This window comes from Eschrichtius robustus, chromosome 8, assembly GCF_028021215.1.
Source record: "Eschrichtius robustus isolate mEscRob2 chromosome 8, mEscRob2.pri, whole genome shotgun sequence".
Classification (NCBI taxonomy): domain Eukaryota; kingdom Metazoa; phylum Chordata; class Mammalia; order Artiodactyla; family Eschrichtiidae; genus Eschrichtius; species Eschrichtius robustus.
In genome coordinates this window covers 118,526,569-118,552,421 of record NC_090831.1, presented here as the reverse complement: position 1 = coordinate 118,552,421, position 25,853 = coordinate 118,526,569, and the positions used below count along the sequence as shown (strand labels likewise).

At 43.0% G+C, this 25,853-nt stretch overlaps 1 long non-coding RNA gene across 4 annotated transcripts in view; it reads left to right on the top strand.

The window, feature by feature from the left end:
• Nucleotides 1-25,853, top strand: part of LOC137768214 (uncharacterized) — a 188,794-nt gene that overhangs the window by 4,853 nt on the left and 158,088 nt on the right. For all 4 annotated transcript variants that reach the window (XR_011074734.1, XR_011074732.1, XR_011074731.1 and 1 more), the window contains exons 3-5: nucleotides 15,661-15,798; nucleotides 19,924-20,055; nucleotides 20,762-20,913. This is a non-coding gene — a long non-coding RNA (uncharacterized lncRNA). The remainder of the gene's footprint in view (nucleotides 1-15,660; nucleotides 15,799-19,923; nucleotides 20,056-20,761; nucleotides 20,914-25,853) is intronic.

Here is a 25,853-nt window from a genome sequence, read left to right as displayed (position 1 = left end):
GAGTTTCCTGTGTCCCCTGGCAATAACCACCCCCTCCATCCCCAAACAACCAGTGACCTGCTTTCTGTCACTAGAGGTTACTTTGCGTGAGTCTTTCTGTCACTGTTAGATTAGACTTTTATACATTAAAAATATTTATATTCCAAAATAAATTTTAGAAGCCAGAGCCATTGTTTCCAGTTGTCACAATTGGGAGGTTGACTCCTGGAGATTAGAGAGAAGGAGCTCTATTAGGGATTGATTTTATGATTGACACCTGTGGAAAGGAAGGGACAAGAAGGGGAGGAGAGAGATGCTGGGCTGTGATGCTGTCTTAACAAAGGCCTCAGCCAACCCCCAAGGAATTCTGAAGCTGAGTTGGCCCTTCAGAGTTACCCCGAGTTGGGTGAGTTGCTGGCCTGTTACCTGCTGCCCCCCTCCCCCAATAAACCTGTCATAGGATGTAAGCTGTGCTGGGAAGAGAGCTTGACCTTGGCTGAGGTGACTTCCCACCTACAGGCTGTCAGCTGGCAACACCCCACGAGATGGGGGTCATGTCTGAAAGGTGATCTGTGCGGAGTATCACAGTGCTTCTGATATAATAATTCTGACATTTTGCCCATCCTGGGGACTTCTTTAAAAATATTAGAGCAACAAATGTCAAATTGTGGAAAGGGAAGAGGTGTTGAAATATTTTTAGAGATTTTTCTTAGAATTTGAGAGACAGTCCTTAAATTCAAGTGTAAAAAACTATTCATTGGTTCATCGATTCACACTTTGATTCCACTAGAGCAGGATTTCTCAACCTCAGCACTACTGACATTTTGGACTGGGTAATTCTTGCTGTGGGAGCTGTCCTGTGCATTGTAGGCTGTTTAGCTGCATCCCTGGCCTCTACCCACTAGATGGCAGTAGCATGCTCCAACCCCAGTTGTGACAAAAATATATGCTAAGTGAAAGAAAACAGATGCAAAGGACTCCATATCATATGATTTCATTTATATGAAATTTTCAGAGAAGACAGAAAGCAGATCAGTGGTTTCTCCTGAGGCTTGGAGTAGGAGTGGGTATTGACTGAAAATTGGCACAGCGGAACTTTCTTTTCTTTTTCTTTTTTTAAATTTATTTATTTAATTTATTTATTTTTGGCTGCGTTGGGTCTTTGTTGCTGGCGCGGGCTTTCTCTAGTTGTGGCGAGCGGGGGCTACTCTTTGTTGCGGTGCGCGGGCTTCTCATTACGGTGGCTTCTCTTGTGGAGCACGGGCTCTTGGCGCGTGGGCTTCAGTAGTTGTGGCGCCCGGGCTTAGTTGCTCCGCAGCATGTGGGATCTTCCCGTGTCCCCTGCATTGGCAGATGGATTCTTAACACTGCGCCACCAGGGAAGCCCACAGAGGAACCCTCTCAGGTCATATAATTACTAGATGTCTTCTCAGGGTTTGAATCACCCCACTGCATGGATGGACCACATTCTGTTTATCCATTCACCAGTTGATGGGCATTTGGATTATTCGCAGTTGTTTACCATTATGAACAACGCTGCCAGGATTATTTGCATACAAATTTTTGTGTGAAAATGTTTTTATTTCTCTTGGATAGATACCTGGCAGTGAAATTATTGGGTCTAACAATCAGTTTATGTTTAACTCTTTGAGAAACTGACAAACTGTCCGCCCAAATGGCTGTTCAGGTAGGTACTATTATCACCCTGGTCCCTGTTTTATTGCTGGGGAAACTGAGGCATGGAGAGATTCAGAAACTTGCAAAAAATCGTAAAGCCTATAAGTGGTGGAGGTGGGAATTGAACCTGTGGAATTTGGAGCTGGTCTCTGTGAACTTGACCCTAAACTTTGGTGGCCACTTCCTGGGTTGGAAACTTCTCAGTTTCAAAGAATGCACCTTGTGTTCTTTCCCTGACCAGATTTTTGTTTCAAAACTGCTAGAGAACATACTATTCAGCTCTGTCCATGGGAATTGTGCCTGAAAGAATGTCTGTGATGTCCTTTTCCTTCTTTCCTTCCAAGGTCATTCCCTAAGCAAATTTCAGGCCACTCAAGTATTTCTATATTTGTGTTCCTTCCATGAGAAAAATGAACAAACCTAGCGAGTGTTTTGCAAATGGGATTTGTAAACTCTCCAGTGATCGAGTCCCTTTCTTGGACCAAGAAACACATCCTTAGGACAAAATAACATTCTAGCTACTGACTCAATGTGTGTGTCTGGTGGATTTTTTTTTTTTTAATGCGGCAGCTGGTAGCCAACAGTACACGTGCCGATGATGGTGTGTGGGCCGACTTGCAGCCACTCATGGGCCAGTTGCTCAAAAGATCCTTTGCATCTGACCGGTTATGCCTCCTGATTTCGAAGGCCAGCACAGTCATCACTCCATTCTGCTTCCAAGATCTGACATGATCACCACTGTCTGTTCCCTTCCTTTGATGAGGACTGCAAAAGAATGCCACAGCCCTGCCCCACTCCATGCTCTAAACAAACCAGGGAGGAGATGCATATTTAGGCCTTTAGGTTACGGTACACATGCTTGGCAATATGCACTTTTAGGGATTGTTCTTAAAGAGTTGTGAACTACCTTGAGAGAGTGTTGATCACAGTTAAGGTTATGGTGAGGTTCTGCTGGGGTCTTTGAGCTCTAATAATATATTCTTAGGGATGGGTGTTTTCTAGGTGTCTTTACTCTGGGAATTTTACTTGCCAAAAATCATACAGGCTGGTAGGAAGCACAACTGTGATCCTAACTCAGGTCCCAAATCTTAAGCCCTAAACCATACTGCCCATCAAGACTCCTATCCTCCAGAATCCCTTTGTGAACCTGCAGGTTATGCTAAATGTCTCTCTTCTGGGTTCTTGTAGTGCCCTGTGCATTCTCTTACCATGTCTTTGCCATAGTATATTGAAATTTTCAGTTTTTCCCATTGTATTGCAAGCTTCTGCAGGGAGGAAGACGTGTGTGTTGGGGTGTGCGTGTGTATGTGTGTGTTTGTGTGTTTTAAACTCAGGTACCGAGTTAAGTTAATCATTCCCTTCAATTCATAGCTCACTATGATCATACATACAAGTCCCCACGCTTTTTTTTTTTTTTTTAATTTATTTTTGGCTGTGTTGGGCTTTGTTGCTGCGCGCGGGCTTTCTCTAGTTGCGGCAGGCGGGGTCTACTCTTCGTTGCGGTACACGGGATTCTCATTGTGGTGGCTCCTCTTGTTGCGGAACCCGGGCTCTAGGCGCGCGGGCTTCAGTAGTTGTGGCACGCGGGCTCAGTAGTTGTGGCTCGTGGGCTTAGTTGCTCCGCAGCATGTGGGATCTTCCCGGACCAGGGCTCGAACCCGTGTCCCCTGCATTGGCAAGCGGATTCTTAACCACTTCGCCACCAGGGAAGTCCACACACTTGTTTTTTTAATTTAATTTTCTCTTCCACTCTTGCTCTGCCACTCATATTATTATGGGTAATAACAACATCACCGCTCAGCACTTACTGACAGGCATGAAGTGTTTTTATTAACTCTGCTCATCCTCACAAGAACCCCAGTGAGTAGTTAGTTACTATTATTATCTCTCATTCTTCAGATGAAGAAACTGATTAAACACAGAGGTTGAGAGACTTGCCCAAGGTGACCGAGCAAGTAAGCAGCAGAGGCAGGATTTGAAGCCAAGTGGTCTGGCTCCAGAAGCCCTGCCCTGTGCCTTTCCCAGACGCGCTGCTGTGGGTGATGACATCCCACAGCTGTTCTACCGCTGTTCTGTGTGGGAGGTGTTTTCCATATGCGTAGGTGGTGTTGGGCTACAGATCTTTTTTTTGTTTGCGTGGCATACAGTTTATTTTGACAATGAAGATATGGAACAGTTCCATCACCCCCCGAAATACCTCCTGCTGCCCCTCTGTGGGCTACAGATCTTGTTCACTTCTTCCACTTGTCTCTACACCCTCTCCACAGTGCTGTTTGTCCCTCTAGCTCACTGAGTGTGACTGCTCCGTGCCATCCTGCACTGGGCACCCACTGTACCTTGCTGACCCGTCTCCTCTCTCGGGGTGCCTTCAGCTCCTACCTCCACAAATCGTGCTGTGAGAGACATCCTTATCTCTATCCCCCATCAACTTGTGCTACAGTTTCTTTTTTGGAATGTACCCGGGAGTGAGTTTCTGAGTCAAAGCATGTGTGAATCTTTTATTTCACCAAGTCCTGACGGATTGCTCTCCAGAATGACGATGCAATTTCACACCCCTTCCAGCAGCACCAAGCTTTCTTTTCTTCACATCCTTGCCAACATTTGGTAATTTTGGGCCATTCTGATGAACGTGAAGTAGTATATTATTGTTGTTTTAACTTGGATATTTCTGGTTACAGGTGAGGGTGAGGATTAGGACCTCTCCTGTTGTGCGTTTGAGTTTCCTCTGCCTCTTTGTGTGTGTGTGTGTGTGTGTACCCCAATTTTCCTTGTATAGTCTAGCTAGTGGTCTCCTATGTTGTGAATGTTTTCTCCCTGACTGTCATCTGTGCCTTTCATTGAATGGAACTCCAGCCAATTTTTGAGCTTTTGGGATCTTGCCATTCCTCACCCTTTAGTCACAGAATTATTCTATATTTTCTTCTATTAATTTTACCTTTCACATTTAGGTCTTTTATCCATTTGGATTTACCTTTGTATAAAGTAAGAGGAAGGGATCCAACTTTATTTTCTTCCAAACAGTGAGCCTCATTCATAGTACCGCTTAATGAATGATCTGTCCTCTGCGCACATATATGTGGTTCACATGTTATCATATCTGAAGTTCCCATGGATAAATGAGTCCATTCTTATGCTCATTTTCCTGTGTATTAGTCTCACTATAACTTAGTAGTATGCCTTCATATCTGGTTGAGGTTAGTATGCCTTATTATTTAGTAGATGCCTCTATTCTTCTATATAAGTTTTAGAAATAAGTTGTTGAGTTCATTTAAAAATTAATGTTTTATTTCTGGAAAAATCTAGTAGATTTGTTGATAAGTAAGTTCCTTGCTCCTATATGATTCTTATTTACCTTTATATCCTTACTGCTTGGCCTAGTATCTCACATATACAGTAGCTAAGTAAATATTTATAGAACTGAACTATTGTTCAACTGATTTAGGTCTCCTTTCTGGGCAGGGAAACGAGTGATGTGGTAATGGACATCATATTTGAAGCCATCTTGTCTTCTTTTGAGCAAGAGGAGAGAGACGAGGAGAGCAAATATCAGGGAGTTGACCCCTCTGTAACAGGGACAACTGTGACTTTGGTTTGATTTCTTATAAGATTGAAAATATTAATAGCTTCTGCCTAGAGTTTTTTTTTTAATATAAATTTATTTATTTTAAAAATTTATTTATTATTATTTTTGGCTGCGTTGGGTCTTTGTTGCTGCGCACGGGCTTTCTCTAGTTGCAGCAAGCGGGGGCTACTCTCCGTTGCGGTGCGTGGGCTTCTCATTGCGGTGGCTTCTCTTGTTGCAGAGCACGGGCTCTAGGCAGGTGGGCTTCAGTAGTTGTGGCACGTGGGCTCTAGAGCACAGGCTCAGTAGTTGTGGCACACAGGCTTAGTTGCTCCGCGGCATGTGGGATCTTCCCAGACCAGGGCTCGAACCCGTGTCCCCTGCATTGGCAGGCGGATTCTTAACCACTGCGCCACCAGGGAAGTCCTGCCTAGAATTTTAGAGGTGGCTACACTCAAGGGTCAATAGCTGGGTTCCTAATGGATTTTCAGAGGGAAGTATGAAGCTTAAACTGGGAGATGAAAGGGGAAAATTTTTGTCAGTTCATTCCTATGATTGAATTAATGACTTGTTTCATATCGAATTGCGAATACCTCTGCGGAAAGGGTTTTTGCCACAGAAATGAGGAGGGTGCCATCTAGTGGCAATAAATTTATACAACACCATTTGATTTTCAGTCCCAAGTAATAACAGGAAATGCGTTACTGTACAGTGGCTGCAGTATGTTAGGCACTATTCTAAGAATTTTGCACGTTTCGACAGTAACCCCATGAGACAGACATGTTATTACCCTTATTTTAAAGATGAAGAAACTGAGGCTCAGAGGAGTTAGGCAACTTGCCCAAGGTCACAGAGGTACTACTGTGTTAAAATCTGGACTGTGTAGCTCTGGAATCAGTATGTACAATCTTTCTGCTATTTTGCCCGAGAGGAAGAGGGAGTGTGGGGCTGTAATTGGCTCCTACCGCCAAGAGGGCGTAGATGGTGTGCACCTCTTCCCCGCGATCCATCCACTGACATCTCCTTGGTAGTTCAAAGTCCATCATGGTGGGAGAATTTACCCAATGGAAATCAGAAAATTCTACAGATTAGGGATTTCTTTCTTTTTCTTTTCCTTCCTTCCCTCCTCCCTCCCTCCCTCCTTCCCTCCCCTCCTTCTTTCCATCTTCTCTCTCCCTTGCTTCCTTCCTTTTTCTTTCTTTCTTTTTCTTTCTTTCGCTCTCTTTCTTTTCTTCCTTCCTTCTTTCTCTTTCTTTCTTTCTTTCTTCCTTCCTTCCTTCCTTCCTTCCTTCCTTCCTTCCTTCCTTCCTTCTTTCTTTCCTTCCTTCCTTCTCTCTCTCTTTCTCTCTTTCTTTCTCTCTTTCTTTCTCCCTCCCTCCCTTCCTTCCTTCCTTCCTTCCTCCCTCCCTCCCTCCCTCCCTCTCTCTCTCCCTCTCTCTCTCTTTCTTTCTTTCTTTCTTTCTTTCTTTCTTTCTTTCTTTCTTTCCTTTTCTTTTCTTTTCTTTTCTTTTCTTTTCTTTTCTTTTCTTTTCTTTTCTTTTCTTTCTTCTCCAGAGAACCAATTTGCCTACACACCCTAGGTGAAAATGTCTGAGAAGGCAGACATACAGCACTAAGCTTTCTTTGAGAAAGCTGGAAAAGAGATTTGGAAAGTAATTAAAACCTAGTTTGGCGGGGGCGGGGGGGGATAAAGAGATCTTAAGACTTTTCTTCTTGATTTTTTATATGAGAACAGAAACGGGTAGTTTATGACTAATGTAGAACTCCTTCAAATGAAGACAGACATATTGAAGAGTAATGTGAAATTGTTCAACTGCTTTATGAGAAGAGAAAACAGAATAGTTGCAGGGTCTGTGTTGCATCACAAATGGCCAAAGAGACAGAGGAGTCAGGAAAAACAAGCAGAACCATTTCTAGAAGAACTTAAGCTAAATACAGTGGGGCCTACTTAACCATTGTTGAAATGGGCAAAGTAGAATTGGAAGAGCTAAAATTCAGAGAACACACATATGGCGATCTGCAGGCAATCAAATCACAGACTGAGAATGGTCATGGCATTTAGGGGAAATGACACAAAGTTGCTACAGTTTTCTACTTTAGAACCCACAGAATCCTTTGGGCTAAAGCTACTAGAAATATTTGACTCATAGAATAACCGTACTCAAAACTTTCAATAGATGGTACTGACAAAATGTTGATGGTACTTGAGGCTTAATACATAGAGGATCCTCTTATATTTCTTCTCTTTTCTGTATGTTGGAAATTTTCCATACTTAAAATTTAAAAAGAGAACCAAGCCCTTGTAAGTGATTATATTCCGTAGAGTGAATAAAATAAAGCATCAAGATCTGTCAGAAAAAGTAGGCCTGAGATGCAGTTTGCAGGGCTTTGCATGCCAATCTGAAGATCTGTGGGTAAGGGGAACCCATTGGAGGATTTTAAGAAGGTGGCATATATGTGCATGTGCAAAGTTCAAGTGTGTGCATATCTGCTCGTAAAGGAAGGGCACTGGAGAGAATAGCATGACTGCAGTTGGAAGGTAATACTTGAAATCTGAATATCGCCTCAGTCACTTGGGTGATGCTAGGGTGACCAACTGTTCTGGTTTGCCCAGATCCGAAGGTTTTTCTGAGATGTGGAAATTTCAGTTTTGAAATCTGGATGGTTGGTCACTTTAGCGGTGGCAGCAGATGAAGTGTACAAATTGTGAGTGACTTCTATGTTTGAAGGGTGTTGATGGATAAGGAAACAGGAGAAAAACCAGGCAGCTGAACAGATTCTGAAGCCAAGAGTAGAGCGTTTTAAAAGAGGGGGTGGTCCCAGTGTCCCCTGTCATGGAGGACCAGAGAGGATAGAGACTCAGGCCATAGGGTTTGACTTTTTAGAATGACCTCTTCAGATCAGGACTTGCCAGACACATTCTTCAGTTACTTAGCCTTTGAAAACACAAAACAACACAAAAATTTTTGCCATCAGGTACAGTGAATATAATCAGTGCCAAAAAATCAAACTGTATTAGTATTTTTAGATATTAGGTATGGGAATTACGGGAATTAGTTAGTTAAATAACTCATAATAAGATAAACTGCAAAGGCAAAGGCATTTTAGTCAATAACAACTGATTAGTTCACGCAAAGGTTAAAGCCGTATCTTGCAGTATTTGGAGATATTTAATTTTTGTACATTAAGATAAATCTCACATAAGGTTGAGCACATCTTAGTCAAAAATAAACATAATAAATATAGAACATAAACACACAGCTAACTTAAGACACTCCAGAGCAAATGATTTCAGCCTCCTTGCTCATCTTCCTCATTGTAATTAACCGATGGATGGAGTCTACTTGGACTTCGTTCCGCTGCCTTGTGAAGGAGATCCTGGGCCGGGATTCCGGGGAAGAGAAAGATGAGTTAGTCTTCCAGTGTGATCGTGGCTGGTTTGCTTTTGTCAGAAGGCTGCCTCAGGCAGCTTGGAGGGCAGATCACAGGCTGTATATTGTCTCAGGTTTGCAGCTTGGACTTGGAGCTTCATCGACCAAGCTGTCTGGGCACCGATTGGCTGGAGCGTTGCTTAGTCTGCTCAGGTGCACCTGAACCAGAGACCCACCAGGTCACGTGGCCTTTCCTTTCTGGTACCTCAATCCCTCTGTGGCCAGAGCTTGCCCGTGACTTTATCTACTTTCTGTTGCTGTCTCCACACCCTCCGTGAGCACATAGAGAGAGCTTTGCCCAGTTCTGCTTCCTGATGCCACTGCCTGTTAGGACATTCTCACATGGGATGGGGAGCCTGGGATAGGTCCCCAGCTAGGGCAGGGAATCGGGGGTGGCAGGTGGGAAGTGAGGGGGTGGGGGTAGGAGTTAAACCATGGTTCCTTCTGTCTCCAACCTCAACAAAGGATACAGAACCCAGCTTTTCCCTCCCACGCCCCCATATAGATCTCCTGACAGATACTCCGTTGTTCTTTGGGGGAGCCAGGTCATGGCTAGGAGCAAATGCTGGAGGGTGGCAGGGCCCCATATAGATATGCCCCCCAAATGGCTGGTCTGTGTTTTCCAAGGCATTTTTTCTGGACCTTTGTGTCCAAAGGTAAGCATTTTTCTCACTGTATTGATGAGGTTCAATACAGTGAATTGAGGTTCTATTCCACTGAGAAGTGAGATGAGATTAGAAACCAAACTGGGATCCTGTGAGGTCTCCTGTCTTTTCTGAGAGTTGAATTGCCACCCTCTCCCTGCTAAGCGTTTCTGTCGTTCATGGTCCCAGGTGCAATCAGGGCCACCAGCTGTGATATATTATCTAGCATCTGGTTTGAATAACTATGGATTTATTTGCCGGCTCTGAGGGCTCTGGGGAGGAGATGTAAACAGCAGCTTTCCCTAGGGAGGGCTGGATGTAATAGGACCGCTGTCTCTTTTGCATCCTTAGGCGCTGATGGGGATTTGTAAGGATGCTCAGGGAAACATTTCTTCTCTCAGCCCTGATCTTTCCTAACTGGCCAGTGAGTCTGAGAGATAAGGATTCTGACCTGAGTTCCTCTCTCTCCAACCCAGAAGGAGATAAAGCAAGAAGATCAGGACTTACAATAATTTGTAGAGAATGAGTTTTAATTGTGAACCTTGGAGGCTTGAGGCACAGCCCTGACCCCACAGTACGCAGACCTCCACTGAAGTATTTCCCACACAGTAGTTTAATGAGTTGTTCCTTCGTAGCCTCTGAGCTTGGGGAAGGGAACGTTCTGTTGCCTCGACATTTGAGTTCTCAGCATCCAGTTCAGTGAGTAGCCCATATGCTCCATACACTTTTTTTTTTTTTTTAAATTAATTAATTAATTAATTAATTTTTTGGCTGTGTTGGGTCTTTGTTGCCGCACGCGGGCTTTCTCTAGTTGCGGCGAGCGGGGGCTCCTCTTCGTTGTGGGAACAGGCTTCTCATTGCGGTGGCTTCTCTTGTTGCGGAGCACGGGCTCTAGGCACACAGGCTTCAGTAGTTGTGGCACGCAGGCTCAGTAATTGTGGCTCGTGGGCTCTAGAGCACAGATTCAGTAGTTGTGGCGCACGGGCTTAGTTGCTCCACGGCATGTGGGATCTTCCCCGACCAGGGCTCGAACCCGTGTCCCCTGCATTGACGGGCGGATTCTTAACCACTGCGCCACCAGGGAAGTCCTCCATACACTTTTGTTGAATGAATAAATACCCTTACCTTTGTATGGAGGTTTATGGTTTATTATGCACATAGGTATTATTTCCAGTGAACCTCAAAACAACCCCTTGAAGTGGATATTCTGATTATCTCTGTTTTTTAGACAGGGAAACTGAGGCTGAGAGAGGTTTAGTGACTGTCCAAAGATCACCCAAGTGAAGACTCAAATCTAGATCTTTGACAGCAAAGATCTTCCAGGTCCTTCCCATGTGCCACACTGACTCTAGGCCTTTCCTGCCACCATATAATAAGCCAGCCACTTACCCCCCATCTGAAAGAATGCAGAGATACAAACATTGCCCCACTGGATCAGTTCCACGAAGAGAATGGCAGCCTAATGTCCAGTCTGACAGCGGGAGTTGGCAGGGGCGTGATCATTTCAGAGCTGGAGGCATAGCCTTCAAAACATTCCCAGGGACCCTGTAGGGACTGGTTTGCCAGTCTTTACTCCTTGTTATCGATTGAATAGCTTCAGGGTAGTATCTCTCAAAGCTTTAGATAAAAACTCACTTGGAGACTCTGTGTGTGTCCTTAACAGCATCATGGTGGTGACAGAGAGGGGACCAGGGCATTAGATGTTTGTTTGTTTTTCACAAAGAATTAAAGGGTTCCCTGCACTGTTGGTGGGAATGTAAATTGATACAGCCAATATGGAGAGCAGTATGGAGGTTCCTTAAAAAACTAAAAATAGAACTACCATACAACGCAGCAATCCCACTACTGGGCATATACCCTGAGAAAACCATAAATCAAAAAGAGTCATCTACCACAATGTTCATGGCAGCTCTATTTACAATAGCCAGGACATGGAGGCAACCTAAGTGTCCATCGACAGATGAATGGATAAAGAAGATGTGGCACATATATACAATGGAATATTATTCAGCCATAAAAAGAAATGAAATCGAGTTATTTGTGGTGAGGTGGATGGACCTAGAGTCTGTCATACAGAGTGAAGTAAGTCAGAAAGAGAAAAACAAATACTGTATGCTAACACACATATATGGAATCTAAAAAAAAAAAGGTACCGATGAACCTAGTGGCAGGGCAGGAATAAAGATGCAGACGTAGAGAATGGACTTGAGGACACGGGGGTGAGGGGGGAAGGGGAAGCTGGGACAAAGTGAGAGAGTGGCATGGACATATATACCCTACCAAATGTAAAATAGATAGCTAGTGGGAAGCAGCCGCATAGCACAGGGAGATCAGCTCGATGCTTTGTGACCACCTAGAGGGGTGGGATAGGGAGGGGATATGGGGATATACGTATACATACAGCTGATTCACTTTGTTGTACAGCAGAAACCAACAAAACATTGTAAAGCAATTATACTCCAGTAAAGATATAAAAAAAAAAAAAGGGTTGTGCTTTAGGGATTGCAAAGATGTGGACAAAACCTGGAGAAATTAGAAGTGGCAGAAATATTCGAAAAGTTGCAATGTTCAAAGCATGGCAAAAATTGTCATGATAAGTGTCTTTGGTTTACAGTGAAGAAAAGTGGGGTTTGATGGTAGGTTTTGGTGCTCCCTTGGGTTGGAGAGAGTACCAAGTGCAGGGTTGGTAAACTGTGGTTTGTGGGTCAAATCTGACCCACCGCCTGTTTTTGTAGCGCTTATGAGCTGAACATGCTTTTTGCATGTTTAAATGGTTGAAAAAAGTCAAGAGAATATTTCATGACGTGAAAATTATATGAAATTCACATTTCAGTTCCAGTAAATAAAATTTTGTTGAAGGACAGCCATACCCATTCACTTACATGTTGCCTCTGGTGGCTTTTGTGCTACAATAGAAGGGTTGAGTATTTGTGACAGGGACTGCATGTGGCCCACAGAGCTTAAAATAGTTACTATGCGGCCCTCAACCGAAAGTTTGCTGACCCCTGACCTAGTGCCCTGCTTTGTTCAAAATAGGGACTTGAATAATTGCCAGGGGGCTATAAACCCTGGAGTCTTTCTGATGTTGTCAGGAGTGGGTGCAGGAGCTGAATACTTCAGGGTACCCCCTCTCCCTCCCTTCCTCCCCGCTGGAGTGATTGAGCTGCTGCAGATTGAACTGTGTTTTGCCGGAGGCCCTGGTATGGGCCTAGCCCTTTGTGTGCATCCGGCCCAACCTGGGCTCTGGCTTTTCACATCTGGCCTGCTCTGAATGTCCTCATTCTAGACACCTACCTCTCAACCTCACATCCCTTACCTTTAGACTATAAATGGCAAATGTTTATTGAGAGCTTACTCTGGACCAGACAGGTTTTATCTCGCTCATTTCTTAGGGTGAGATAGATAATCCTAGGAGGTAGGTATTATTATTGTTATTCCCATTTTACAGATACAGAAACTGAGGTTCAGAGACATGCACTAACATGCCTGTGTCACACACCAGAAAGTAGCAGAGCCAGGACCCCAAGCTTAAGTCATCTGGACTCCGGGGACTGCGGAGCAGCAGGGAGAGGGGTGTGGGTGGGGAGTGGGGCGTAGCTGCCACTGACATGAGATTTTTCCATTAATGTTCCACCTTGGAATTCTTTTCTCGGATCCCCTCTCACTGCTGCTGCCACACCCGAACCCAACCCAACCCAGGGGATTATTGATTCTTTTTCTCTTTGAACTGTCTTCAAAACCACTTTTCTCTTATTTTCTCCTGATGCAACTGAGAGAGGGCAGAACATTCTCTAAACACTTTACTAAAAACAATAAGGAAAACCAAATGAGAGACAAACCAGAAACTTAAAAAAAAAAAAGTCCATTTCCCCCTCAGTGAGGCTGGTTGACAGGCTAGCTTTGCAGGCACAGAGCACCTCTGCCATACTGCACCCCAAACTGTGAAGGGTCCCACCCTGAAAGTTCCTCTGGAAAGCTCTGGGAAGATGTTTTGTTTGGTTGCTTGCTTGCAGGGATAATCCCCAGAGGCCCAGGTGGGAACTGTAAGTAGAGTGCTTCTCCCGACGAGACCAGCCAAGTTTGTCTTCCGTGCTCAGCACCTTCACACCTTCCCTTTCCCAGTACCTGCTGCTCTGTTCTCCACCCCTCACTGCTGTGCTGCTGTTTTCTGCCTGGGCCTGCCCTGCGTGGGCCACCTGAGCTGTGTCCCAGGCTCCAGAACGCTTCTGTCTTCCTTCCACTGATAGAAACGTCTAACTGCCTGTAACCTGTGACCTCCCCGGAGAGGACCCCAGAGATGGGCGTTTCCCCCCAACTTTCACCTCTCCTGTAGAAGGCACTGCCTTCCGGTCTAGAGAAGGGGTCCAGAGAGCTCCCCCAGCCTTCACAGGTTGGGGACTGGCCCCCCATCTTGTTTATCCCTTCCTCTTCCCACAAACCCATGTTACTGAGTGTGGAAGAAATTTCCATTCCTCCACGTTCCTCTAAGGAGTCCGCTTCTCTCCAGACGGGTGAGGGAAACAGGAGCTGGGTGGAGGGCTCCTTCCCTCTCAGCGTCTCTTCCTTCCTTTCCTGCCCCGATGGCTTCAGATTTCTGCCCTTGGTGTCTGTCCCCCTCCCTCAACTCAAGACTTGTTACTGGTTGATTGAACTTATGGTTTCTTGTCTCTTATTCAATAGATGCTTCTGGCTTAGGAGCCCAAAGTAAAGCATGCCTGAGAGAATAACAAAAGAGAATTCCAGCGGAATTCTCTCCCAGAAAAGCAGGAACCACAGTGGAATTTAGCAGACACTGAGGTACTAGAGGGGAAGATGGTGGTGGATTGTGGGAAGATCTGGTGCCTCTCAAATCCCTGCCCTTGGCTTGACGCCAGCTGCTAGGCCAGTTCTCATTTGCAAGGACTCAGCCAGGTCTGAGACACCTGGCCCTGTACTGGGCCTTCCAGACTGGACTTCCACGGCAGCCAAAATCCCCTCAGCTGCTCCACGTGGTGGATGATGTCTGGGGTGATTTTGTGGGTAAAGAAATCCTTCACACTGTAACTTTCCGCATCTCTCAGGGGACAAGGGTGTTGTGTAGAGTTTGCAAAGTGGATCCCTTAGGAATTCTGTTTTCTGTCTAAAGCCAACCAATTCAAAGACAGGGTATTCTGGCCTATCTGGAAGTTTAGGTGTGTTTTACAGAAAGAAAGGAAAAAAAAAAAAAGAAGGGAGGGAGGGAGGAAGGAGTGGAGAGAACTTAATCTGGTTAAAGTAGGGCAACATACAGTATTGATAAGGATGTTATCCTTAAAGCTCTTGTTAGCTCTCTGCTGCCTTTGGCTTTTGCAAACAATGAGATAATATTTCTTTATAATAAGCACGGAGAGAGATTATACAGTTTGTTTTCTTGGCAGGGTTCATATTAATGACATGATGACTTTAAATCAATTTTCTGTTTTTCAGTGGGTATGGATGCACGTAGTATTTGGAAAAAATGTATATTTCTCTATTCTTTAGGAATTGAAATGAAACCTCAAAATCAAATTTGTTTTGCTATAACAGTTATGCCAACCTTAAATAGTCCTAGATAGATATCACTTAGGAAAGCTATCAAAAGAGTGTGTTTTCATAAACATTTTTCTTTACAGCTGAGTAAGTCCCAAGCTGTCTGAACTATAAAGGGACGAATGTGAGAGAGTGCGTGCGCGCGTGTGTGTGTATGTGTGTGTGTGTGATTTTTTTTGCCATTTAGGAGGTGAGGGACTCTCTGAAATATGTGCTTGAGGACCCAGGAACTCAGAATTTAGTCTTTGCTGGTGACCTTACATTTTCACTTGGGAGCCTCTTAAGCTTGATATGATCAGTAGCCTTCTTTTCAGTTACCTCAGTAATTCTGATTTTAAAAATACCAAATACAAGAAAACCCAATCTCCTAACTTCTAGTTCCAAGATACCTGGGAGGTGGGGTGTCTCATTTTGTGACCAGCCTTTTGAGGCCCTGCTGATGTTCTCATTCTGGAGAGTGACAATGAACAGCAAGTAGTGTTTCCTTGTCAAGCAACCCCTCCCAGGTACCCTGCCCCACCCCCCTGGTTACCCAGAGGTGACCCAGAACTGGAAAAGCCAGAGGCACGGGTGTCACGTACATTGTCACAGGCCCAGGAGTGAAGCAAAAGAGACTATTCGCTAGTCTGGTCTCTTTCTATCTATTTTCTGCTTCTTGCACATGTCACTCTTTTTACTTTGTTCTTCCTTTCCTTTCTTCTCACTTTGTCTCTTATCATTTGGAAACATAAAGCAAAATCTGGCCTGCAGTTGTGTTTTGTCTTGTACTGCCTAATGTTGGACAGCATTAGTCCACTAATGATCAATTTTTATCTTATAGGTCAACATCTAAATTTAGGAGATTACATACATGTACACACAAAAATCTGTCTTCTCTTGAAAAATTAGAAGATTTGGCAATATTGGGTCTGCATGGTGAATCGTTTGAAGTAGAATAGTGGCTGCCCATTTAAAACAGGTATGTATGCACTTTTCAGTGTTACAGTATCTACCAAATCCTCTTGACCCTGAGGCTTTGGGCCAGTGTGCTTGCCCTATTATAATTGTTATAATATAAATGGAAGGATAATAAAATGGATTTCCCTAATCCCAAATTAATTTTATTTCAAATAAAGTGAGAGATTTATTTTTATTATAAAATTGTATTATTAAATCATATTTGTTTAAAAATAGCACCAGACAAAGCAGTATACTGCAAAGTCAAGAAAGCATTGTTTAGGGAAATTAAAATTCATGCAAAATTCAACACAAAGACTGGTACAAGAATGACTTTATTCATAATAGACAGAGACAGAAAACAAGGTTCTTTGACAAGTTCTGCATCTTCAGTAAGAGAGTCACGTTACTTATGTTACTTCTACTAATAGAGGAGAGTAGTATTTGTCAGCAGCTTTCACGTATTACAAAGCAGTGAATTCATCTTTTTTATTTTGTCCCAAGTTATACAGGTTTGTAATAAATAACATCTCCCCAAATTTCTTGCACATAATTATTGATTTCCATTGATTTGGTAGCATCTTCTGTTGGTGTTCATTCACGTTTTTCTCTGATTTTAAGAGGTGAAAGCATAGGGGGCCTGTGGGCAGGCACTGTATTTATAGGGATGGGGGGCCGATTTATTTATTTATTTTGATCCTTTCTCATTTGGGGAGCTAGAATGGAGGCACCTGTATTTTGGGGAGACTCTCATGGTGGAACCAAACACCAAAGGTTTCAAATTCTTAGCTATTAAGTTCAAAAACTTTGGTCCAGGTGTAGGATAGAACAGATTTGGAAGAATATGTGATTGGGGAACCATTGTCCTTTCACTTCTATCTCAAGCACCACCGTGCAGACTAGAAAATGCTTTTCCAAGTTAGGGAGGAATGAGAGAGGTGGGAGGGAAGAGTTGGAGAGGGTAAGCATCTCTCTGAAAGGGGCCCTACGTCTTGGCCCGTCACTCATGGCTGCGGGGAGGTGTCAGTGGCAGAGGGGGCAGCGCAAGCTTGCTCCCGAGTCTCCCACAGCCCATCCACCCTTGGGAGAATCACTGTGTCTTCCTTGTGTTCACAAAACGGGTTTGGAAATTTGCTGAGGGAGTTAGTAGATTCCAAGGGGGTCTGGTGGTTGGTCATACCAAGGAGGCTTTGCAAGCTTGGGTTCTGATGAAGCCAGTGCAAGGACAGAGGAACATCCACCTCCTGCCCCCCCTCCAAGTCTCTGTTTGATCCCCAAATGACATATACCTCACCTCAGGGAGGATAGGAAGGAGGACTCCTAAGAAAATCTTGTAATCCTAGGGTTCAAGCCTACAGTGACTGAGAAAACACTAAAGAATAGTTGGCTTCGGGAGCAGTGTCAACTCAGTGAGGGGGATAAACATGAACAAGATTTCCCCTTCAATACAGTGCTCAGCTCTGTGCTGTTGAATCTATTCCCATCCTGTTGTCGAACCCAAGTTCATGTGCCCGATGCACAGTGAGGCCAAACTGAAACAGAGTTTGGAGCAGAGAAAGGTTTATTTGTAGAGGAGGTGCCAACTCAGAAGATGGAGACCTAGACTCATCTCAAATCCAACTGGTTGGCTGGCTGGGGTGCGAGGTTTTTAAAGGCAAAAAAGGTAAAGGGGAGGGGATCTCTGTGATCTCACCTTCCTGATAAGACCTCCGTTGCAGACTTCCTGGCACTGTCTTGTGACTCGGGGTGTCCTTGGTGATTGTGATCGATCTATGCGTGCCTGCAAAGCAAACTAGTAAATCATGGTTTTGTGATCCCTTAACTTCTTTCCAGGAGAGAGCAAAAGCCATGGCTGAAGCATTTTATTATTTACTCAGAGCTTCTGTGATGGTTCAGAAGCTTCATTTCTTTTTTTTTTTTTTTTTTAATTTAATTTTATTTATGGCTGTGTTGGGTCTTCATTTCTATGCAAGGGCTTTCTCTAATTGCGGCAAGTGGGGGCCACTCTTCATCGCGGTGCGCGGGCCTCTCACTATCGCGGCCTCTCTTGTTGCGGAGCACAGGCTCCAGACGCGCAGGCTCAGTTGTTGTGGCTCACGGGCCTAGTTGCTCCGCGGCATGTGGGATCTTCCCGGACCAGGGCTCGAACCCATGTTCCCTGCATTGGCAGGCAGACTCTCAACCACTGCGCCACCAGGGAAGCCCAGCTTCATTTCTTAATTAGCCCTCCTGGTGTCATCAATTTTAAGTTCACTTGGGGCAGCTGGTTGAAGCCACAGGACATTATCTCCACAGTTTGGGGTCATAAATCAAGGCATTAGTTTAAGCTAACCATCGTGGAAAAGATTTTGTTGGGCTTGCTTTTCCTTTGTTTCTGCACTCCCTCACTTCCCTAGTTGTAACTGTTTGAATCTGCGCTTTGAAACTCAAGGAAAGGTCTAGGAGTCTAAAACCTTTTTCTACAAACAAGAAACAGGAGACATGGAAACGCTTTTGTATCCGGTGGGACCCCACAGCGTCCTGGTTGGTTTCAATCCCATAGTGGTATCTTGGGCAGGTTGCATCTTTTCTAGTCTTTTTTGCTTATTACTACTCAATCCAATTTAGTGTCATATTTGGTTTAAACCTTACCTTCTCCCTTTGTCCCAAGCACAGTTTGAGCTGAGACCCATCTGCTTGGGTTGGATGGGAATGGGGTAGGCTCTGAGACACCGGTCTCTCCTTCCTCTTCCTCCAGGGTGCTGGTGTGGAGAGGAGGGCCGGAGGATGTCTCATTATTTTACTGGCTGCTGTGGTAAATGTACTGTCTTGTGGGTGCTGCTTCCCCTACACCATCTGGCCCTGGTGCCTCTGGGGGCCAGGCATCCCTGTACTGGCTATCTCCTGAGGAGAACAAGTGAGTTGCTGAGAGGCCTTTGTGGCACTGTCCAGCATGCTACCCATGACTCATGTCACCCTCCTCTTGTCTCCCTCCCCTCATCTTTTTTAAAGTATGACCGAGGTGGAGGGTTGCTGTTGGGATCCTGGCTGGTTACAGTAGGGCTGGCATTTCCCCATTTTGGTAAACTTTCAGGGTAAGTATGTAGTCTTAGTTCTTGGCTGCTTTCTTTAATCTGTCCTTCTTAACCCTGTCTACATACCAGAATTGCCTGAATTACCTGAAGGGCTTAAAAAAAAAAAATCCACACCCAGGTCTCCCACCCTCAAAAATTCTGAGCCATTGTTCTGGAGAAAAGCTAAGCATTGGCATCTCCAAAGCTCCCCATTGCAAGTCTAATTTGGAGCAGGGGACGGTTAGAATGACTACAGGTAAAGGGTACTTTCCTGTGTGGTTTATAGTGTGGGCTCTAGGGTCAATTCTGGGGCAACAGGAACCAAGCCACCCACCATCTTTGTGGAAGTGACTGACTGACTTCCTGGAGGAAACTAAGAGGACAATTCTCCCACCAGGTAGAGGGATACCATATCCAGAGGCTGAATTACAGAAAATTATAATATTTTTAAAAACTGAGATTTGAGCTTGTGAAAATCACTTCTACTACATAGTGTTAGGAAAGCAAAGATATTTCTCATATCACTATGAAAAGGAGGAAAAAGAAGATAAGCCTAGAGGGTCAAATGTTCTTTATAAACTGAAAACCATTCCTATGTGCTTATTTGGCAAAGGATATGTGGACAAAAAAATATTGCTTGCCATTTTAGTAAACAAAGAGTGTTGCCTGCCATTACAGTAAACAATGAATTATGCCCACCATCAAGCCATCAGTCACTGTAGCCACCCCACTGTGTGCCCTGAGAGGAGATTCAGGATGGAGAAAAAAACTGTCTGGCCCTAGATAGTTAAGATGCTTATCAAAGGAATAATTTCAATGGGCCCAGACTTTTGCATCTTCCCATATGTAGAAAAGCACTAAAATCATTAACCTGACATGTCTGGTTTTTTGTGATTAGCAGTAATCTTTTGATGTTCAGCTACATGTTTGTTTTTTGTTTTTTCCCAACAAAAACTATATATCCTGGCTCTTCCCTTACCTCTTTGGAACAGTTCCTCAGAGCTATGTGAGAGGCTGCCTCCCAGTCTATAGTCCTCAGTAATGTCCCTGAATAAAACATAACTCTTTAGGTTGTACCTTTTTTTTTTTCTTAGTCGACAAATGTAATTAAAGAAAACAGCCTAGATGCCCTATGAAATAAACCACTGGAAGAACAAAGACCAGGGATGTGGAAGAGATGTGATCAAAACCTAATGCACTGCCAAGAGAACTGAAATGTCAACAAGGTTTGTTCTGGTTGTTCATAAAATAAGCAGTTATGTATTTAAGTGAAAAATCTGCCTGGGACATCAGTGTCTTCACAGACCGCAAGTTGTACCAGAGTATCTTTTGAATGTAGCGGAAATTGTGTGTCCTGAAAAGATGGAAGCACGTGCAAATGTAAGCGTAACTGGAAAGGCTGTTGTTCAATGTCCTGGAAATATGGCTAGGAAACGAAAAGATAAATTGTGTGAAAGTTTTAAACGCTGTGACGTTTGCTATTACAGCTGATGAGGGTACATATTTCGTAGTACTTAGATGTAATAATTAGCTCTATTTATTCACTCTGGGTTTGAGATTCTTTTTTTAATTAATTAATTTAAAAACATTTTTATTTTTGGCTGCGTTGGGTCTTTGTTGCTGCGCGCGGACTTTCTCTGGTTGCAGTGTCCCCTGCATTGGCAGGCGGATTCTTAACTACTGCGCCACCAGGGAAGCCCCAAGGGTTTGAGAATTTTTATGATTGAAAATATTTTGGACAGCATGTCCATGACAGGCACAGTATGAGTAAGCGATTAAGAAATTCATTTCTGTAACAGAGGAAACTTTCAAACAATTTTATGTAGATGATGTTCCTGGGATAGATGATGCTCATATTGGACTTGCCATTAAATGTAAGTTTCATGTCGTAAGTTACATAAGGACACAGCTTTTACATCTACTCATTTGCAGTATTCAGCAGAAATTGCTTTCTGCTGGAAGTTAAAAGTGGAATACATCACAGACGCAGAGGTCACCACCTGTAAGCTGGATCTCCTCCTAGGGTTTGGACCACAGAGCGTTCGATGAATTGGACACATGACACGGCAGTCTCCTCACGGCAGGTAGGTTGAGAGGCTTAGTCATGGCTGAGGCTATGGAGTATTACTGAACTGTTGAAACAAACTCATTCACATCATCTGAGGAAAAACAAAAATCTTTGCTTATGTTAAGCAGCAAAGATTGTTGTCACATACTTGGCCCTTTGGGTTGACAGACACTTTGAATATTTCCTTATTTCCTACAAAGCCATTCACAGTAGTTGTAAAGCATTATGGAGACAATTATCTGGGAGAGTGTTACCTGGTCCTCTTTTCTGTGCTAGAATTAGTTTCTCGAACTGGAATTGATGGCCTGAATTCTGTGATGGATACACTGACAACTGACTTTCCAAAGTGGTTTATTGATCTCAAACTCTGAAAATAACCTCCCACTGCTCTGTGCTCCTTTATCAGTTCTTACCTATAATGTGGAAGATGATCTGTGGTGTCATACAGGATGGAAGATTTAGTACGGTGACACTAGAAAGTCAAACTCCTGCAAATACCTTAGCAATTGTGCAGAGAGCTTTTGAAAATCTTTGAAAATGCCTACGTTTTTCAACAGCTCTTTTCCAATATCAAACATCACTTCTAGTCAAGACTACCTGTCAAGGCTGAATTCTGAGTTCATATCAAACTTAAAACAAGATTTAGCAATGAAATATTGCTGCCAAAGAAAAAGTTGCAGATTTCTGGTTCCAAAATAAAAGTCAACAAATTGTGAAAGAAAATATTAGCAGTAAAATATTCCAATTTTTATCTTGGTTTTTATTTATTTATTTATGGCTGTGTTGGGTCTTCGTTGCTGTGCGCAGGCTTTCTCTAGTGGCGAGCAGGGGCTACCCTTTGTTGAGGTGCTCAGGCTTCTTCATTGTGGTGGCTTCTCTTGTTGCAGAGCACGGGCTCTAAGCGCTTGGGCTTCAGTAGTTGTGGCACGTCGGATCAGTAGTTGTGGCTCGCGGGCTCAGTAGTTGTGGCGCACGGGCTTAGTTGCTCCGCGGCACGTGGGATCTTCCCCAGCCAGGGCTCGAACCCGTGTTCCCTGCCTTGGTGGGCGGATTCTTAACCACTGCGCCACCAGGGAAACCCTTTTATCTTGATTTTTTTTTTCAACTTTGAATTTGAGATGCAATTGTCAATATCACGCATGCACATATTATGTGATTTGGTTGCAGTCATAGTTCCGAAAAATACAGTTTGATTATTTTCCTGGTACTTGGTTTGTTTTTCTTACCCGGAAAATAGACCTTTATGTTCCTGGCTTCTGTAGTCCCTGGAGTTTTCAATGATCTCTTCAATTCACGTCTTGTGCAGGCAATGAATTATGTGGCTCTAAAGCTTAGCTAACAGTTTTCACCATAAGATGAAGTCTATGAATCCTTCTTGGAAAATCAAGCAATTACTTAATTCTTCCACTAGTGGGAGGGCACGCTCTTTCTTTCTAAATAGGAGCCTCAGGAAAGTCTTTGAGAACCTTTTCTATTTTAGGCGGCTGGCTAAGAGTTTTATCTACTCACTTTTAGGGAGAGCTCTGAATCTTTATACTCATGGTCAGAAATACTTCAGAAAGCTTTTGTAAGAAAATTCATATTGTCTCTCCTCTTTTATTTAAATATGAGATTTTGTTGTTGTTGTGTGTTTTTGTTTGTTTTGTTTTGGCTGCACCGTGCAGCATGTGGGATCTTAGTTCCCAGACCAGGGATCAAACCTGTGCCACCTGCAATGGAAGCATGGAGTCTTAACCACTGGACCGCCAGAAAAGTCCCTATATTGTCTCTTAATAGTGTATCTTTTAATTAACATGTTGGTTAATTTTTTTTTTTTTAATTTTATTTATTTATTTATTTATGGCTGCGTTGGGTCTTCGTTGCTGCTCGTGGACTTTCACCAGTTGCATCGAGCGGGGGACTACTCTTCGTTGCGGTGCTGTAGCTTCTCTTATTGCGGAGCACAGGCTCTAGGCGTGCAGGCTTCAGTAGTTGTGGCACACGGGCTCAGTAGTTGTGGCACATGGGTTCTAGAGCGTAGGCTCAGTAGTCGTGGCGCACGGGCTTAGTTGCTCTGCGGCATGTGGGATCTTCCCGGACTAGGGCTCGAACCCATGTCCCCTGCACTGGCAGGCGGATTCTTAACCACTGTGCCACCAGGGAAGCCCAATATTTATTTTTGAAAGACATATTGCAAATAAAAACTATATTCCTTAAATAGGCTAACTTTAGATGACTACAGAGCCTGTTTCTAAAGAATTCAAAACATCAGAATACTAGAATACCAGTAAACACTGTGCTTGACCTGAGAGCTGGTTTAGTACATCGAGCTCACCATTCAGAGGTGAGTAGACATCGTTAGGAGATGAGGACGTTGCTGAATATCAAGTACTGTATCTTGGATAGTCCCTTTACACTTGCCTTTGGATTTCTACTGAAGTTCTCTGCAGGCTCTCTCTTTATCAATGTGTAGTTACTTGCCTAATCACTTTCATCACACCCAGTCCAGGAAGTGGTAATGAAATCTCATTTAGGCCCATCACACAGCAATCTTTTTTGCCCTAAGTTAAATGATTTCTTGCACTCAGGAAGTATAGATACATACAGTGGCCATTTTTTTTTCTAAAAAAAAAGTGGAGTTTCCTTTATTCATTCATTCAACAAATATTTATTAATTGCTTACTATATCCCAGACATTGGATATAAACCGTAAGTGAGACAACTTTGTCTTCGTGAAACTTAGTTTAGTTTGTGTGTGTGTTGAGGGGGAGAAAACGTAGGGGGAGAGGAGTGAGGGAGTTTGAGAAGGGCAGATGATAATTTCAGATGGTGATAAGCACCATAAAGAAAATAAAGTATTGATTTTCAACAAGGGTGCCAAAACTGCTTAATGGGGGGAGAATAGTCTTTTCAAAAATGATGGAACAACTGAATATCCTCATGCAAAAGAATGAAGTTAGATTTCTATCTCATACTATGTACGAAAATTAACTCAAAATGGGTCAAAGACTTAAATGTAAGAGTTAAAATTATTGAATTCTTACAGGAAAGTATAAGTGTAAATTTTTGTGATCTTGGATTACACAAAGGTTTCCTAGATATGACATGTAAAGTACAAGCAATGAAAGAAAATTTTCAAATATTGGACTGTCAAAATTTAAAGTTTCGTGCTTCAGAGGGCACCATCCAGAAAGTGAAAAGACAACCCACATAACGGGAGGAAATATTTGCAAATCATATATATGATGAGTCTAGTACCCAGAATATATAAAGAACTCTTACAGCCTCAACAATAAAAAGACAGCTCAATTAAAAAACAGGCAAAGGCAAACTGTTACATTTAGGATGGATAAACAACAAGGTCCTACTGTATAGCACAGGGAATTATATCCAGTCTCTTTACCATAATGGTGAAGAATATTAAAAATGAATGTGTAAAGCTGAGTCACTTTGTTGTGCAGCAGAGATTAGCACAATATTGTAAATCAACTGTACTTCAAAAAAAGGAAACAGGCAAAGGATTTGAAGATATTTTTTCCAAAGAAAATATACAAGTGGCCAATAAGTATGTGAAAAAAGCACTCAGCCCTATTAGTCATTAGGGAAATGCAAGTCAAAACCACAATGAGCTACCATTTCACGTCCATTCGGATGGCAAAAATAAAAGACAATTACAAGTGTTGGCAAGGATGTGGAGAAATTGGAACCCTCATACATTGCTGGTGTGAATGTAAAATGGTGCAACCACTTTGCAAAACAGTTCAACAGTCCTTCAAAAAGTTAAACATCGAGTTACCATGTGATCCAGAAATTATACTCCTAGGTAGGACAAGACAATTGAAAACATATGTCCACACAAAAACTTGAATGTGAACGTACATAACAGCATTATTCATGATAGTGAAGAAGAGAAAACAACCCAAATGTCTGAGAAATTTTGAAAAAGGTGGTATATCCTTTCAAAGAAATATTATTCAGCCATGAAAAAGGAATGAAGTACAGATATATACTACAACAGGGATAAACCCTGAAAGCATTATGCTAAGTAAAAGAAGCCAGAAACAAAAGGCTGATTCCATTCATATGAAATGCCCAGCATAGGCCAATTCATAGAGATAGAAAGTAGATTGGTGATTGACAGGAACTAGAGAGGGGAAATGGGGAATAAATGCTAAAGAAACAGGGTTTCTTATTGGGGTGATGAAAATGTTCCAGAATTAGATAGCAGTGATTGGTTGCACAAATCTTGTAAATATACTAAAACCCACTGAATTATACACTTAAAAGAGTGAATTTTATGGCATGCGGTTACATCTCAATTAAAAAAAGAAAGAAAAAGGGTGAGAGGATGGAAAGTGGGCATAGGGTGGTAAGTGGGTTATTTTAAACACTGGTCAGGGAGAGTTTTGATGGAAAGGTCATGTTTGAGTAGAATATTTGCTGAATTCATGAATGACTGGATGAAGCACACAGGCCCCGCCATGCTCCCTATACTCTTTTCCTTCGTTTGTGTATGTCCTTTCTCTGATACATACAATATTAGAGTGTGTCTACCCATTCCAGTTCTACAAATTTGTGTGAAAGACACATTCAGGAAATGAAAATCATCGTCATTTCATGGAAATGTTTGCTTACAATGCTTCCCTGCAGAATTAGTTAACAGGAAAATCTCTAAACTCTAACAATGCCTTAATTGTCTTAAGGAAGGTGTGTAACAGGATGTTAAATGAGGCTCTTGAGTGTTTTCTAAACCATTCAAGTGGAATACAATTGGTGATAAATGGCCACATAATCTGGAGAGAATTCTTAATTCATCTCTGTTGGAGGACCGAGGGAATTAAAAGCGCCCACCAACTGAGAAGTTATCTTTTTTTTTTTTTTAACATTTTTATTGGAGTATAATTGCTTTACAATAGTGTGTTAGTTTCTGCTTTATAACAAAGTGAATCAGCTATACATATACATATATCCGCATAT